We start from the raw sequence: 16,203 nt of genomic DNA, 5'->3' as shown, positions 1-16,203 counted from the left end.
CGATGAAACGCTGCGACTGTTGCTGTGATATTTGTGCGAGGGCGGGTCTCATTGATTCAATTTATTCAGGGGGAAAGAAAGACAGAAACAGACTGTAGGGAGCTTTACTAACAAGCCACTGTGCACCGAGTCCTATGCAAAGTTATCCACAAGATGGCAGCATCTCTCTGTAGGTGAAAAATTCATAGAGCGCAGGAGAGGAAGAGGAGCTCAGACCTTCACTTGCAAGTAAGAATACAAATACAAACAGTGTTAGAATACTGTTCAAAACAAGAACATTGCATTGAAAAAAAAAAAAAGATCATGAACAAAATGAACTTAAAGTGTATAAAATAGAAGTACTGGTTGACTGGCAGTTTATTATATTGTACAAAACAGTTTTTTGATGAGGATTCATCGATGTGTACGCAGCTTTTTGCAGTTGTAGCTCATCGGGGTGGAGCTTGTTCTGACAACTACAGATGTAGTTTGGTTCAAATTTACTCCACCTGTTCCCAAATTATGGGTCAGGCTTCCCTAAAGGGTCACTGAATAAATCTGAGGGGTCATGAGATGATTAATCTGGAGGGATTTTGCTGTAACTTTTGAGACTTTTCTGTTATCAGTTTTGTGTGCGTGTGTGTGTTTGTGTGAAATATCATAATTTTGCCTCTTTACAGTTATTTAAATCAAACTGTTGAATAAGTTTAGAGGAGAAATGTCTCTTTGGTCAAACTACAAACAACTCATAAACAACTGCAACATAACAAGTTCCCCCCTGGAGTTATTTACATGTCATGTCAGTTATTTTGCATGTTTGTACGTCTCTAGTAACTGTGAAGCAAAAGTGAAGGAGTTAAAAGTACAGTATCTTCCTCTGAACTGTAGTTGAGTAAATGTTCTCTTCCTCCTCCTCTGACAGACGGTGTGTTTTGGCTTCGTTGTGGTTTGGATCAGAACGTCGTCCCCTGAGGTACAGTAGATAGTATCGCTTCTGTTTTGTTGAAACTGGCCTTAACGTCCTCATAGTTTGAGGTCAAACGGATCCCAGAGCTTCAATGTGTAAAAATGATAACAATAACAACAAAATCAATCAACTTCTCTCTTTAAATTCCTGTTTTTTTTTCTCTCCTCCCTATTGGACGTAATTAAAATGTGGTTTGTAGGAGTGATAATGCTGACACATATTTTACAAACTGGGCTGCCAGAAACTATTTTTTTTTTTAATATTTTTTTTTAAGTTGTAATTCAAGGAGTTTCCTCACACAGCTGGAATCACAGCTCTTATTGGTGATATTTAAACCAACTGCAGGCCGTCTTCATCAGATGAGGAACTGATACAGCAGGATTTAAAAAGATGTCAAGTCCTGCACAATCTTTGGATCAATAGGCCACAAAATATACATTGATAATAATAATATCAAACGTATTATTTCAAAGACACAAGGGCTCAATAAGACGTACTTTATATTGTGTTGAGCTTTTCTGGAAATCATAATGGACTTTTTGGAGTTTGTTTGTACATGTTTTACAGCTGACCCCCCCAAAATAGTTACGTTTGTGAACAATTCTAATAAAACCTGTAAAAGTCGTGTGGCATTGAAGAGATAAAACAATGTTTAGAATGTGTTTCTAGTTGCTTAAAGTGGATCTGGAGTTGTTACAGAGAAAATGTCTACTTGAGTAATAAAATAATATTATAATGTTCTCAAAGAAAACAACTGATTTTTCTTGAAAATAATCACTCACTTGTGGTTTAACACCACCCATCATTAAGATAAATGGTTTATTACTCACTATGATGTAGTTGCTCACAGTTGTAGAGACATTTAAGTGTTGCGAATACATATTTTTTATTATTACAGCTGTTTTTCACAATATTCTTGATCATTATCTGTTTGTACACCAGCCTCACTGTGCAGGTGCTTACATAAGAAGTTATAGATGTTGACAAATACAACAAGAAACACATAAAAATGTAAATTTATCTGCTTAGAAATTATATTAGAGCGTTTAAAACCACACTGAATAAATGTTTATACTGCTTAGAAATAGGAAAATGTTACCCGACATGCTCTACCTCAGGTGTGACACCTTTTTAACATTGACTATGATTCTGAATGTGTCTGCATCGGCTTGTATGTGTCAATGTTGTGTGTGTGTGTGTGTCTGACACAGTGCAGAGGATCTCATATAATCTCATGTGTTTGCCTTCACACCAGGCGTCAGGAGCCACCCATAAAAAACCTCCTTTCCTCTGCAACTAAACAAAAAAGCCAAACACCCGTAAAGGCGACGTTCTTTATTACCCCTTTCGTATTGATTGAGAGAAAACTGAGCAGCCCGGTGCCAGGTCGTATAAAAGCACAGACCGAATGGGTGAAGCAACGTAAATCCTTTAGTCCCTTGTAAATAGCTTTAATACACCCGAGGCGCCAAATCACTTGACCTGCGTTAGCCCTGCCGTTTGTGGGCTTTCTGGCTGACTGAGCAGTGTGGAGCCAGCCCTTCTCCTCCCATTCTCTGGCTGTCAGTCCAGGTAATAGTCAAGGCCTTATTAGTGACACACTGGCTCTGCCAGGCTTCAAACCCTCATGGCATCTCTCGTATTTAATCTACCACTGAGAGGCACCATTTTCCTCATGGCAAAATATTGGGTTCCGGTCATGTTTAGGCAAAAAGAAGTCTTGGTTAGGGTCAGGGAAACATCATGTTATGACTGAAAATATGTGATTGGAAATGTCCTGAAATATCCGTGTTCCTTCGCCACAACCACAGCTGGAAATGTCCCAACTGTCCCAAGTCTTTGTTGCCATTAACACAGCTGGAAATTGTATTGAATGGAAAGTTTCCCATCAAAAATATCAGATTTTCATCACCACAAACATGGCTGGAAACTGTCCTGACCTCCCATCAAAGAAATCTGTTCTTAGTTGCCACAGATGTGACTGGAAATGTCCTGACTTCCCATCAAAAATGTAAAGACTTCATCGCCATTAACACAGCTCGAAATTGTCTCAACTTCCCATCAAAAATATCAGATTTTCATCACCACAAGCATGACTGAAAATGTTCCAAATTCCTGTCAGAAATATTTAGTTTTGTCAAGGTAAACAAGGATCAAAATTGTCCTGACTTCTCATCAAAATAATCTGTTTTTTGTCATCACAGACATGTCTGGAAATGTCCCGACTTCCCATCAAAAAATCAGGTTCATCCTTAAAAAACACAGCTGGAAACTGTCCTGGCCTCACAGCAAAAATATCCAGTGTTTGTTGCCACAATCACCACTTGACATGTCCTGACTTTCCATCATCAGTATCCACAAACATTACAGGAAATTGTCCAAACTTTGTATCAAAAATATTCAGTTTTTGTCGCACTTGCAAATGTTGAAACGTAGTCTAAAACTCGAACACCTCCTGCTCTCACAGTCAGGTCATAAGCATGTAGACACGTCGTGTATGGTAAGTAACCTATGATGCATTCATAGGTGAGCGTTGGTTAGTTGTTTGGTTGGTTTGCAGAAACGTGAGGTGCCATCATTTCTATCCTGGCGACTGCGCCGGGGATCTCTGTGTTTGTGTTGTTGGCCCCATAATCTTGGAAAGTTAACAGCTTAGTGTGACTACAAACCAACTTTTGGGAACATCCGCAGAGCATCAGTGAGTCATATAACTACCGGGAATTGTGAAATGTTTTGAGGTGTTAGGTGTATCCAAGCCAGATTTCAGCGAGGTATGCATTATGTACACACATCAAGTACGCACAGTTCACAGGTGTGTCTTGTTTTAATTTGTCACGTACAGGGGCTTCTTCAGATACATTTTTTTTTTTTTCAACGTGATATCTAAAGTTGGCCGTGCCTCTGTAATGAAAAACTGTCTCTCATCCTGAATGCTCATTTCTCGCTGCCCTGACAGCCGACATGCACTTGCCCGGGCAGAAGAGTGCCTGAGGGGCTGTGGACAGCTGCTCAGAGGAGTGAAAACACTTGACAAAAGCAGCATTTATCCATGGTGGGCGCTGCATGGGAGCTTGACCGCTGGAAATAAAGACACAGTATGTGAGAGAATATCCAAGGAAATGCCGTCACAGCCAGTTGTCCCTGGACAGGAGCACACAGCTGTTAGCCATACAGCTCCTGGGTCGACACGCTGCTCTGTGCTGCCAAAAGGTTTCCAGCACTGAATTATATCGAGGAGTTTAAAGTACAGGTTTGTGTAAGTGTGTCTTAAAACAGTAATCATAAGCCAATCACTGGACATTTAAAGATTGCTTCTGACAGAAAAAAAAAAATGAGGGACGAAATCCACAGTCCTCATTCAAAAATGTATTTAAAGGTTTTATAGTTTGAGACATTGGCAGTCTGAGATACGGAAATCAACGAGTATCTTTCAAAGTTGCAGCCTTTTCATTACCATATTCTCTCAAAATCCATTTTCAGCAGAAAAAGGTGTATTAAAGGTTCTATGTGTAAGAAAAGCTGATTTTACAGGTTGTAGAACGGATCAGTCCACCATCCGGAAACATCAGTTTTTGGCAATTTGAGAATGAATCAACTTTTTTTTTTGTTTGGCTACCAGCAAGCCGCGGAACAAAGTTGTGAACACAACGCTAGCTGTGGTTACATGGACACTATTTCCTCAACCTGCCGGACATCATTCTAATTAGAGATTCCAGCTTGACCTGTTACATGGGCGCCAGATATAGTGATGGGATACGTTGTGTGTTTACAGGAATCAGTTCTAAGTCTCAAATTTCCGGAGAAAATTCATGTAATTCATTGCGTCTTTAATTCAGTTTTCAAGATGGACCCACGTCGTGTCCAGAGAACAATATCTGTTATCATTGTTCTGATCCCTTCGACCATCGAGGTGTTAATCTTTTGTATCGCCCGCGGACCTGTTTTGCTTTTGTTTCTGTCCCTCCTGGATCTGATGTTAGCCCCGACTTTACATGTCTTCAGGTTCAAATTTGAGTTTTATCCTGTGACAGCACTGTGCTTATGCTCTGGTCCGGTTGAGGCACATAAAAACATGTTGTGAGGGTTAGAAAAAAGATTGTGTTTTCCAAGCAATACCTGCTTCAGTCGCCACAAACATGTTCCAACTTCTCATCAAAATTATCATCCTTTGGTCACCACAAACACAGATGGAAATTGTCCTGAGGTTTCACACTTACAAACGTTGAAACGCAGCCCTCTTGCTTAACTCCACCGCCCCAGCCAGGTCATAAACATGTAATGTGAACAAGGTATGACATGTTTGTATGTTAAGTAGCCTGTGACAGGTACAACGTTAACTGCCAACATTTTATCCGGGCTGACTTGGCTGATTACAGCGAGAAGAAACTGTTTTAATGTGCAGATGTGCTGCACTGATAGACTTGGAAATGTGTAAGCCGATCCTTTAAAATATGAATGAGATACGAGTGGGTAAACTTGGACTGCAGGAGTCTATTTTCCATCAGGTGTCACCGAGCTCGGCAGCTGTCAAGGAGTGCTCGGAGAGATTTATTCAATGCAACACAGCCCCAGATAATCGCCTGCCATGTAAGAATCAGATTATATTGCCTGCACACTTTGCCAGCCACACCTCAAGCGCCACATGTGTGTGCGTCCCGGGCTCGTCTACATGACATGTTCCGGCATTGTTCTTGTTGCTGTTTCTGCCTCTGGAGCCGAGTGAGGAAACATAGCGGGAGGCGGGCTCGTGCATACCATTATCTGACAAAGCACTCATTACAGGAGTATCTCCCATATCCTCTATACCAGCCGAACATGTCACCTCACGCTCTCCGACTCATTCTGAACACCGCAGCGCTCAAAAACCCAACACCTCTTTGGCACGGGGCTCCACTCGAATCCATGACTCACTTGAGTGAAATGCGTTGAACATTACAGTTGCCAAATTGTGAGGCGAACAGAAATGTATGCACGCGGCCTCCTCGTCCTGTAAGCAGAGACCCACCTGCCTCGTCAAAACAAACCCGTCATGTTTCGCCGGCATACATCACGGGTGCATATATTATTTTATTTACTGTCAACACCAGAGCAATAAAAATGAGGTCATAGTCTGCAGAGAGAACATTAAATTACGGTTATAATTGCTTGAGTTCATTATGTCGGTGCTGCGCAACGTTCTCCAGCACTGATTAGTGCATAAACACACAGATCCCGCTAGTTATCCGACTGAAAATCACCACATTATCTGCACTCACATTTTGTTGAATGATCGGCGTGCATGTAAATGGCGCATACTTCTTTTATAAGGTAATTACATGTTTAGCGGCTCCATGTCTGGATTAGTGAAAGTATGAATGCATCCTACCCCAAGATTTATCCATAGCTGCTCTATAATTACCACGTGCCTCATATGGAAACCCCTCCGAAACATGGGCCGTGACATCCATTGCATCACGTTAAGGTTCAAAACCTGTGATCAGACTGATACGCAGCTACAATTATCCGCAGCACGGTGCTGCAAGATGGAAACAATTTAGAAGTTCCTGGACTCGAGGTTAAATCAAATCAAGCGTTGCAGGAAGAACCATTAGGTATTTTGTTTATCAGGCCGTCATCTTGAGGTATGTCCTGAGAGTACTTTATCCCCCAAAAACCGGTGTCACAATCGGAGCATCGCGGCAGACTGGAGCAGGGCTCGGGAGAGATGGGCCTGTCAGCAGCTGTTTCAGTCTGTTGCATGGTGTGGAAAAGCTCTGTCATGGCCTACCTAATGGTAATTGTTTGGAGCGGTGAGAGCCTTGTCTTGTCTGCATGCTGGTATCTGGGGGGTTTGGAGTGGAGGCGACAGCAGCAGCAGCAGCAGTAGTGGAGGGGAAGGTGGGGGGGCGGGTGGACGATGCTGAGGTTTTACTCATGTTTTCCAGATTTCCTCAGCTTATAAAACAAGTTCATACAGTGTTACAAGACCTTAGGTGAATGTCAGGAGAATAAATTCGACAGGTGGCCATATTTTTTTACATCGATACCGCACCGCTCGACAGGCAAGTTGAGTCCAGGGGTGGCAGGCGTCAAGCCAACGACCATGTCCGAGTCTGTGTTATAGTATTTTAACAAGCGTTAACCCCCAAGTGAATTCAGGACATCTCCAGCCTGGTTTGTGGTAACCAAACAACACCTAAACCAGATCAGAAGTACAGCGTTAAAGTAAAAAACTGAACGTAAACAAAGTTGCTTCATAAAGAAATATCACATTTCAACATATCTGTGGTTTGCAGAGATGTACCTTGCCTTTTCAGATCAGTGAAACACACCCCAACAACTTTCCTGCAGCCCCTAAGTCAGCCAGAAAGGTGAGGAAAGAGGAAAAAGTGGGAGACGGGGAGAAAGAGAGGGAAGAAAAGTGTCAGTAAGAGAGAGAGAGAGAGAGATGGCGTCTCAGACAGACTGTCTGGCTGCACCGGGATCTCCAGCACTCAGCGTCATATGATTCTGGGGTCAGAGGTTATCCCCACTGATGAATATCGGGGCCGAGTCTCGTCTCCCTTCACAAAAGAAAGGGAGTTGTTTTCACTCCCCTGGTCTGGAAAGTTTATTTCAGGAATCCATCCTGCCAGCACGAGACTGTAAACCTGTCTCGAGGCAGAAGAGTTACGTCCACAAATATTACACTTTTTTTTTCTTCTTCTTCTTCTTCTTCTTCTTCTTCTTCTTCTTCTTCTTCTTCTTCTTCTTCTTCTTCACAGTTTTATAGGCCTGCCAAAACATCTAGAGATGCTCTTTCTCATTCAGATGCATCTAAGGGTGTAATCACACAGCAGTGAAGGATAGGAGGTACATACAGTCGGTGTGTATATTTCCTAGTGAAACATACATCCCTGGGATTTTGACAGGATTTGGAAGATTATAGTTTGCAGGCTGCGAACTGTGTGAAAGAACACTGGTGTTTTGTGTTTATCCTCTTCATACCGAACAGCTCATCCCACAAGCCGTCTCATTATATCCCCGCGTATTAAGCTGGTAATACACCAGCTTTATAAGCAATGCCGTGGAGGAACCGTCCCTGCAAGGAGCAAAGTTATTGTTATTTCCTTAAAATAACTTTACAGGCTATTTCCCTCACAGTTACTCTACGTCTCTTCACCTTAGGAGATCTTCCTATATATATAAACTCTATAGTGAATAATCACAGGCCACTTCAAATAACACTGTCAGCGGGATTTCTACTAAAAGCTTCTGGGAGATTATAGCTGCCCAGGAGTGACAAGTGTGATATATGAGATCACACGTGAACAAATGGATGGCAGAAGCCCGGGCATTTTATGAGCCTACTGGATCAGTCTCTGCCAGGATATACACAGTCTTGACGGTCTTGATCTGAGTGATGAAACACCACAAAGGCTCTCCCTGCAGGGCGAGAATGGGCCGGTCTGACACTGACTGAGGGTCAAGCTGCAGAGGGAGGTGTGGGCACAAGTTCGTGGGGTTCGGCTGAAACCTTTTCTCTCCAACAAGGATGGATTACCCAGAAAGTTAAGGCGAACGGATGACGCTGCAGTGGATGTGAGTGTGCCAAGGTTTGAGGTTTACACTTCACCGACACTTCGACAACAAGAGGAGTGAACGCTGACCTTTGATGGTTGAAAAGTGTTATGAAAAGATGACATGATCGTCCTCGAAAAAGGTTGTTTTGTTCTCATGCTGCTTCCCGTTTAGTGCACGTTATTAAATATTTTTGCTTCTTTCATACACTTTTGAGTTCTTAAAGTTTTTTTTCCCTCTCCAAGTTTATATCAAATCACTCATTTAACCAATTACTTATGTAGACTTGTAGGCTTGCTCAAGGGTTTTTCACCAAAACATCACCATGGACACCATCCTAATATTAAACAAGGATGAAACCTCTTGAGATGAATCATCTCCACAAAAATGTCCTGACAGGGTCATTACATTTGACCACCTAGTAGGTGGTGCACACAGAAAAACAAGGACAGAAACACAGTACTGAAAACGTGATAAATAGCTAATTAAAGCAATAACAAAACTGTTATCATCACAAGTCAACATTGAAAGCAAAAGCAATATAGCAGCGGCGAAAGGCTGACTGTGACCAAGCCAAAAGCTGTACTTGAACACACCGCAAAGACAGTCATCATCAAAAAAAGGAAACCAGAAGACTCAGGATAAGCAGTAAAAGTACGAGTACCACTAATATAACTGATTTTAATTTTACATGTCTGATTAAAAGTTGCAAAAAGCACTGACAAAGCAAAAAAAGAGGAGAAACTGCACTCAGTGGGTGAAATCATGGAGACTACTGTGACAGCCTCAGGGTGCTTTCCCTTTCTTTTTCCATTTCTCTTTTCGTGCACTGATTCACTGCTGAAGCTGAACAGCCAAATAAAGTAATTTCTCTCACTGATGGACATCGCCACCAATTCAGCTTTCTCGGTAGGCTTAAAAAGCCACCGACAATGGCAGACTAGCTCCAACAGTACCACAAAAACCATGGCCACAGAAGCTAACTGATGGTCCAAAGGCTGATGTTCGATCTGGTGTCCTAAATTAATGAATTACCATTATTAAATTGTAACATATACCATCATTGAAATGTATATTGCCCCATGAGTCTTTCCTCTAGCACCTAAAGACAGACTATAAAGGGTGTAACACATGTAACAATGATGTATATGAAATGAACATTTCAAAATAAATCTGCATAAAAGAAGTGTAAACAGCACTATGGTGCGACTTAGTTGGATAGCACAATATAATCACCATGAGCTGAAACAGGTTGCAACCGTTGAGTTGACAAGTTTCAAGACAAACCTCGGCTGATGTTTCTCTAAAACAGCACCTACATGGATGTTGACAAAAAGGCTTTGAACCCACCATTTAGTGCCAAAAAGGGTTAGGGTTAGATACTGTGAACAGTATCAGATTCATACCCAGTGAGCTGAGACTTTTTAATATATAAGTAACTGTGTAATTTTCTTGTAGATGAGTACCACGTCAGAGCAGACTGAAGATCTTTTAATATAATGGAAATAAATAAATAAATAGTGGTCCTGTGGTTGATCCCTGGGGGACGCCTCTCTCTGTTTTAACTAGGTGGATTATTTGACGCTAAAAGAAGACACTGTTTTCTGAAATTGAAATTGAAAATGAACACGAAAAATTGATTTTTGATTTGACTGGATGAAGTGCTTTTTTTGGATGGAGAAATATAGCACCTGTAAACTTCCTTTTTAGTGGGTAGTCGTCGCTCTAAACCCAAGTTTTTCTGCCAGATATATGTGACTCCAATCATGAACCACCTGCCTCATCACTCAGGGGCCCCTCCTCCATCCCTGGACTCACTCTGATTACTACACGGCCTTATCTTATCCACAGCATCGACCTCAGACTCGTTCCACCCTCAGACATGAGCTCCCAGCCCTGGACCAGACCAGGTCTGCTGTTTTTATTCCCAGGAGACCCATGTCTGAGTCGCCTCACCTGCACCCCCTCCTCCTGCTCCGTCCTCTGCTATCACTGGGGGAAAAGATAATGAGGGATATTTGCCCTTATTAGTGTCAATACTGCTATTTAAGGTCCAATCATCTGTCCTAAGGAGAGGCATGTATTACAGTGGATGTCTGAGATTTTTCATAACAACTTAGCTTTGGGCTGTTGTTGCATAAGGAGGCCTGGGAACATGCTGCTGTTTCTGGACACTTGAGAATCTGTAAACAGTTTTAAAGGAATAGATCCATTTTTTTTTCTAGCTTGTTTTCTTGCTGACAGACCAAAAGATTGATATCACTCTTGTGTCCAGTTGATGAATAGGAATTAGATGGTTTACTGTCAAGTGAGGGTTAGCTTAACTTAGCATGGCACTTTGGTAAGAGGTGTACTCGACCTCCGATTGGTTGCCTTATTTGGATTTGTTGCTCTAACTGTGGGTTAACAGTTTGAGTCAAACACAGGGGCTGTGTTGTGTGAAGTTCTTGTTGTGTCAGGGTGTCGATATGGCAGTTTATAATCTGTAGTTTCCCTGGTAAACACACCAACCTTCTGCCCGGCCTGCAGCTCCTCCTCCCGGGGTCACTCATGCTCCTGAGCTAATTTCTGTCACATTTTTGGTTGTGATTAAACAGTAAAGTCACTGTGTCCGACTGTCCTCCTTCCCAATGATATACAAAATCTGACACAGCCGCAAAGCATTTTGGGAGCTGTTGTTCTAAAATTAAGAGCATGATAATCCCCCAGATAGAGGTTTGATGGCAGGAGGTGTTGGGGTGGGAGGTACAGTTTTATTCTAATCAATTCATTAATTTGTCTCGACTGTTTTTCAATTTTTGGCAAAGTATCAAACTTTGAATATCTCTCAATCCACGCCAAAATCATGGAGTTAGACGGAGCCAAGCTAGGCGTTTCCCAGTTTTCAGCCTTTCATCTCAGCTAAGCTAACTGTCGCCTGGCTGTAGACTCATATTAAACACGCAGACACGAAGGAGGTATCAATCTGCTCATCTGACTGATGTCAAAAAGGCAAGTACAACACATTCCCCGAAATGTCAAACTCTGCCTTTAACACACACGTAAACACCCAGACATAAGCTGCGTGGAGACGTCAGACAAAACTGGTTCCAAATGAGCACAATAGGTCTTGGGTCTGCTGTGTGTGCAATTGTCCCTAATTATGACAATGATTCAAGGGAGCTCCACATTCCAGTGCCTCTTATGGTTTTGCTGCTATGTATCTTGGAGCCTGTGGAGCTATTAACACGATACCAATCTCACCATTGGCTCCAGTTCGGGCCTCCCGTGGGCTCCTGAATGCAACCTGTCCAGCTCGAGGGGATCCAAACATCCAGCCCCCTCTTTCGCCTCTACACTCACACACTTTTCTCCTCAAGGAGGTGGGCATCAGGACAAACAATCAATGCCAATGACAGATCCATGTCAGACAGAGCGTAATTATGGGAACAGCGTTCTGAGAGATACTGTGTCATTAAAACCCACCGTCTCCACTCCAACTACACCAGACTCTTTCCTGCTGTCTGTCCATGCTGTGAGATGTGTATATGTGTATGTGTGTGTGTGTGTGTGTTTTATGGGGTTGCGTTGTGTTGTTGGTGCATGAATGTCAAGCTGGACAAGTGTTTCTAATGTGTCCCCGTATAACTTTTTGTGTAACTGTAGCAGAGGTTGCTGACTGAACCTCTGAAGGTGCAGAAATGTAGACATGACAGATACATGAGACAATGTTTGCAGGGCCCATGCATGACTGAGGGAAGCCTCAAATAGTGTTGACAGCCGCAATTTGAGAACTAAATTGCTGAAAATACTTACATAGCTGCTGTCTGATTTTTGAAACCATTCCCGCCCAGACGCCATTAGTGCAAGATTACACAGGAGAGGACGATATGACACATTCAGTCTTTAATGGGCTGCAGAAAAGTGGTCATGACACCCAGTTTGCACAGGTATATCAGGATAATGTTCTGCAGACGATGCAGAAAGACGTGATCTGCGTTTTTGTCTTCTTCTCTGCAATGATGAAGTTGCTCTGCCGAACAGTATGTTAAGTAGCCAAAAAATGAAGAAACAATGTAATTTAAAATCTGTCTCATTCAATTCAAAGCTTGACAAATCATGAGGTGGCAGCTGAGCAATGAAATACAGACACCAACACTTTCTCTACCTGAGTTATTACTCCTATTAGCATGAACGCTAGACTCTGTTCAGCCCAACAAAGCCGAAATACAGTCACTGCAAAACACTATATATTTGCAGTCGTAATGGGTCATTAACAAAAGGTCAATGCTGGCAACCTGGGAGCAGTTAGAACAAGCAAAACAACATGGCCGCAGTGTATGACTGGCAAACTCTCATCATACAGTCGCAGTTTGATTAGGTTAAGGCACAAAGCTGTTGGTTGGGTTGAGGAAAACATTGTGATCTGGGTTAAAACAGCTGCTTTTATCGTCGTAAATTTAGTTGTGACGTACGTTGGATAACAGTCCTGTGTGGGTTTATCCCAACAGTCTACCGTGAGCTCCTCCTAATGCAGACTCTTTTACCCTTTAAACTACTTCACAACAAATTAATCATTATAAACCACTTTCACAGTCGACCTATTCTGCCGTTTTCCTGATGGGGACACGCTAGAATTTGCAACCTGGAAACCCCAAAGTTGTTCTTAATAATGTCTGCGAAAAAAAAAATCAGTAAATGCTTTATGTAACATTAATATAACCATGAATTGTGCCCTTCATGAAAGGTTGCTTATTAGAAAGTGGTACCAGGATATAATATGAAAACCAGCTGGTAATGAGCTCCACTGCACTGCATTAATCTTTCATCTTCCTCTCCGCTTGGGGAACACAGGGGGACGGTATCACAGCAACAGGTTTGTTTAGGGCCGCCTCGGTATCAGCAGGACTCGGACTGCTCGCCTCTGTTTGGAGTAACTTAGGCTGCTGTGAAAAAATCCGTGGCATGCTAAAAACATAATATACAGGAGCCTGGCATCCCTAAGAGAGAGTCTGACTGTCTGTTCCTCTCTGCAGGTAGCCATGTTAGGAAGTGCTGACAAACAGAGAAGAAAGACAGAAAGCACGGGGTCCGGGCCGGTGGCTGGATACTCGCCAAAATGTCACATCTTCTTCATTTTTGGACTCCAACTATGGTCACCTTTCATAACCGTGCCTGATTATTAGTGTTTGGAGTAAACTTCAGCAGTTTTTATAAAAAAATAGACATGGTTTGGATTCACTTTCCTGCTTAAACCGAATTTTAAGTCGTCAGACGGAGTATAAGGTATTAACAATGCCACATTTAGTTTAGTCTCTCTTTGTCTTACGGACGCCTGCACACGGGGGGATTTGCTTTAAAGCCGTCACCCAATGAGTCAGTCACTAAGGTAGAGGAATCTCATAATTAAGGCCTCATTAAAGCTACACAGCCCAACTATGTTGGTTTACAGGGCAGACAGAAACCTCACAGATTCACAATGGGGCCATTCATGATACCTCACTTCTCTGAAGGAAAAGAGAAAAAGCAGTTGCTCTTAGCATTTGGGCAGATGTAATTGCAATCACTCAGCTTGTCTGATGCTGATAATGGGGCGATGGGAAATTCCTGTCAGAGTCGTGGCGCAGGGTGGTTTCGCAACCCCTTTGGCAGGCTCCGTGTTCCACTGCAGGGCAGCGAATGCGTTACGGCATGCTCACATAGCTGTCATTAAACACATTTTGGAGAAAAAAAACACAAGACAATCAAAACTCACAAGTGTGTGCCATTCTCTTGCTTCTTGAGAAATGAAAAGACAAATATTATGTAAACGTATATCGTCTGTCATCCCCGCGCCGTTAAACACGTTGAAAGACTTCAGCTCATGGAGAAAAAAAAAGAAAAGGAAAGTGAACGTGCTTCGGCAGTCACCTTATACATGCTATAAATCCAGGCCGAGCTATTTTTCAGCATCTTTATTTTCATTTGTCATGTCCCAAACGTTTCTCCTGACTGGTAGTTTATGTGAAAATGAAGCTGTGGGGAAATAAGAAACACACATTACCCAGTGCCTAAAAATGTTGTGCAGTAGTAATGTTTGTTTTCCAAATTTTGGGTATGTTTTTTTTCAGCGAGCGGCCCACTCCTGCCTGAAATGTGTGCTATGGTAGGTGGTTGAAATAGCACGTGGGTGCAACGTTCTTGTGGTCGGTCCTTGGGTACAGTATGTGACAGTTGGCATCTCAGCAATGCTTCCATGAGAAGCCTCTATTATAAAGCATTCATGCAATGATGCTAACAAGATTATTTTACTGGCTGGACGAGCATTTGTGCAATAAAGTCCGAGACCTTCTTATTAGAGCCTCGTGGGACCACCCAAGAAACGATATAGCGATATTTAAGATAAGTCTAATAATCTCCAAATAGAAGTAATGAAGTCCAATTTGCTGGACTGCTGTGTGTTGTGATGGACAACAGTTGTTCAGTTTTAATTAAACTGGAAACTTGAGAAATATGAAATCGGACGAAAGGTAATGGCCGTTAGATTTAGACATGCAGAGTGTCTCATTTCAAACAACAAGTCGTATTTTACAGGCAGGTAACTGCAGTCATGAGTTTACTGGGCCGTCTGCCAGTGTTTGCAAAGGTATTTGAAGTATTTTGGGGTGTTTTACAATTCGAATGATGCCACAGAGAAATGTTAAGATTTGATCAACTCCAGAGGATGTTTTCATGAAGACGATCTGGAATATTTAAAATTGATGAGATTTATGAGCATCTTACATAATAATGTGCAGAGAACAAGTAATAGAGTTTTTAAAAAGTTTAATTTCGAATTACAGCATAGTATGGGTAATAAAAAAATAACAAAAAGATATAATTTTATTCTTGCAACAATCCGTGCTTTAAAAAAACAGTCCACAAGTGTGAATCAACACGTGATTCCTGCAATTCCTCAAACATAAATATCAAATTTCAAATGCTTTCCCAAGTTTCTGGCTTATCACGTATGATAAATAACAAACATCTAAATGCCAAGAAAAGAATAAAATACAATAAAAACAAAACAGATGATAAATGATGCCACAAAGAAATAATCTTGAGCCTACCCTGAAGTAGTTCTCTTAACAGCTCTTTTACGGTCAAAATGTGTTCCTCGATTTATCTCCCACAGTTCAACAGGACTTAATACGTATTTACATTATTACAGAACTCATTTTCGTCATTGTGTATGTGGTGTTGACCCAAGCTGTGCAGACCTTTTGCAGACAATCGCTGTTGACCACTATCTGAACTGAAAGATGAGAAGCATCTCCAATCTAACAGGACGAGCGCCAGGCTTTAAAGCCAAATTGGTGTAGTGGACAAAAAGTGTAATTACAACTTCATTCCAGAGTCCTGGAGTGGTAAATACTCTAGAAGGTGCAGTACACCCTTGTTTTTCCGTTATAATGTGAATATGCCATGAGAATCTAGAAGCTATGCTAGCAGCTCTGTGGGGCTGCTGCTGCTGTGCGCGGTGTCGCAGTTTTAGCTAACTTCCTGTCCATTTTCGCAGTTACCAGTCGCCTCCTTCCTCTCTACACCAACCACATGACCACACAACAGTGATCACCACAAATAGCAGCTAACAGGAGAATCCTGCAGACAGGACTGTCTTTTTAAAAGGTTCTCTTTTCTGATTGGATAAATTTGGCAGGAATACCAGAAAAAGAAGGATTTTCAGGGGGAGGAGGCTCTTGGCTTAGAGACCAAACACT

The sequence above is a fragment of the Acanthopagrus latus genome, chromosome 7 (genome assembly GCF_904848185.1).
Source record: "Acanthopagrus latus isolate v.2019 chromosome 7, fAcaLat1.1, whole genome shotgun sequence".
In the NCBI taxonomy this organism is placed as follows: domain Eukaryota; kingdom Metazoa; phylum Chordata; class Actinopteri; order Spariformes; family Sparidae; genus Acanthopagrus; species Acanthopagrus latus.
Note: the sequence above shows the minus strand (reverse complement) of the source record.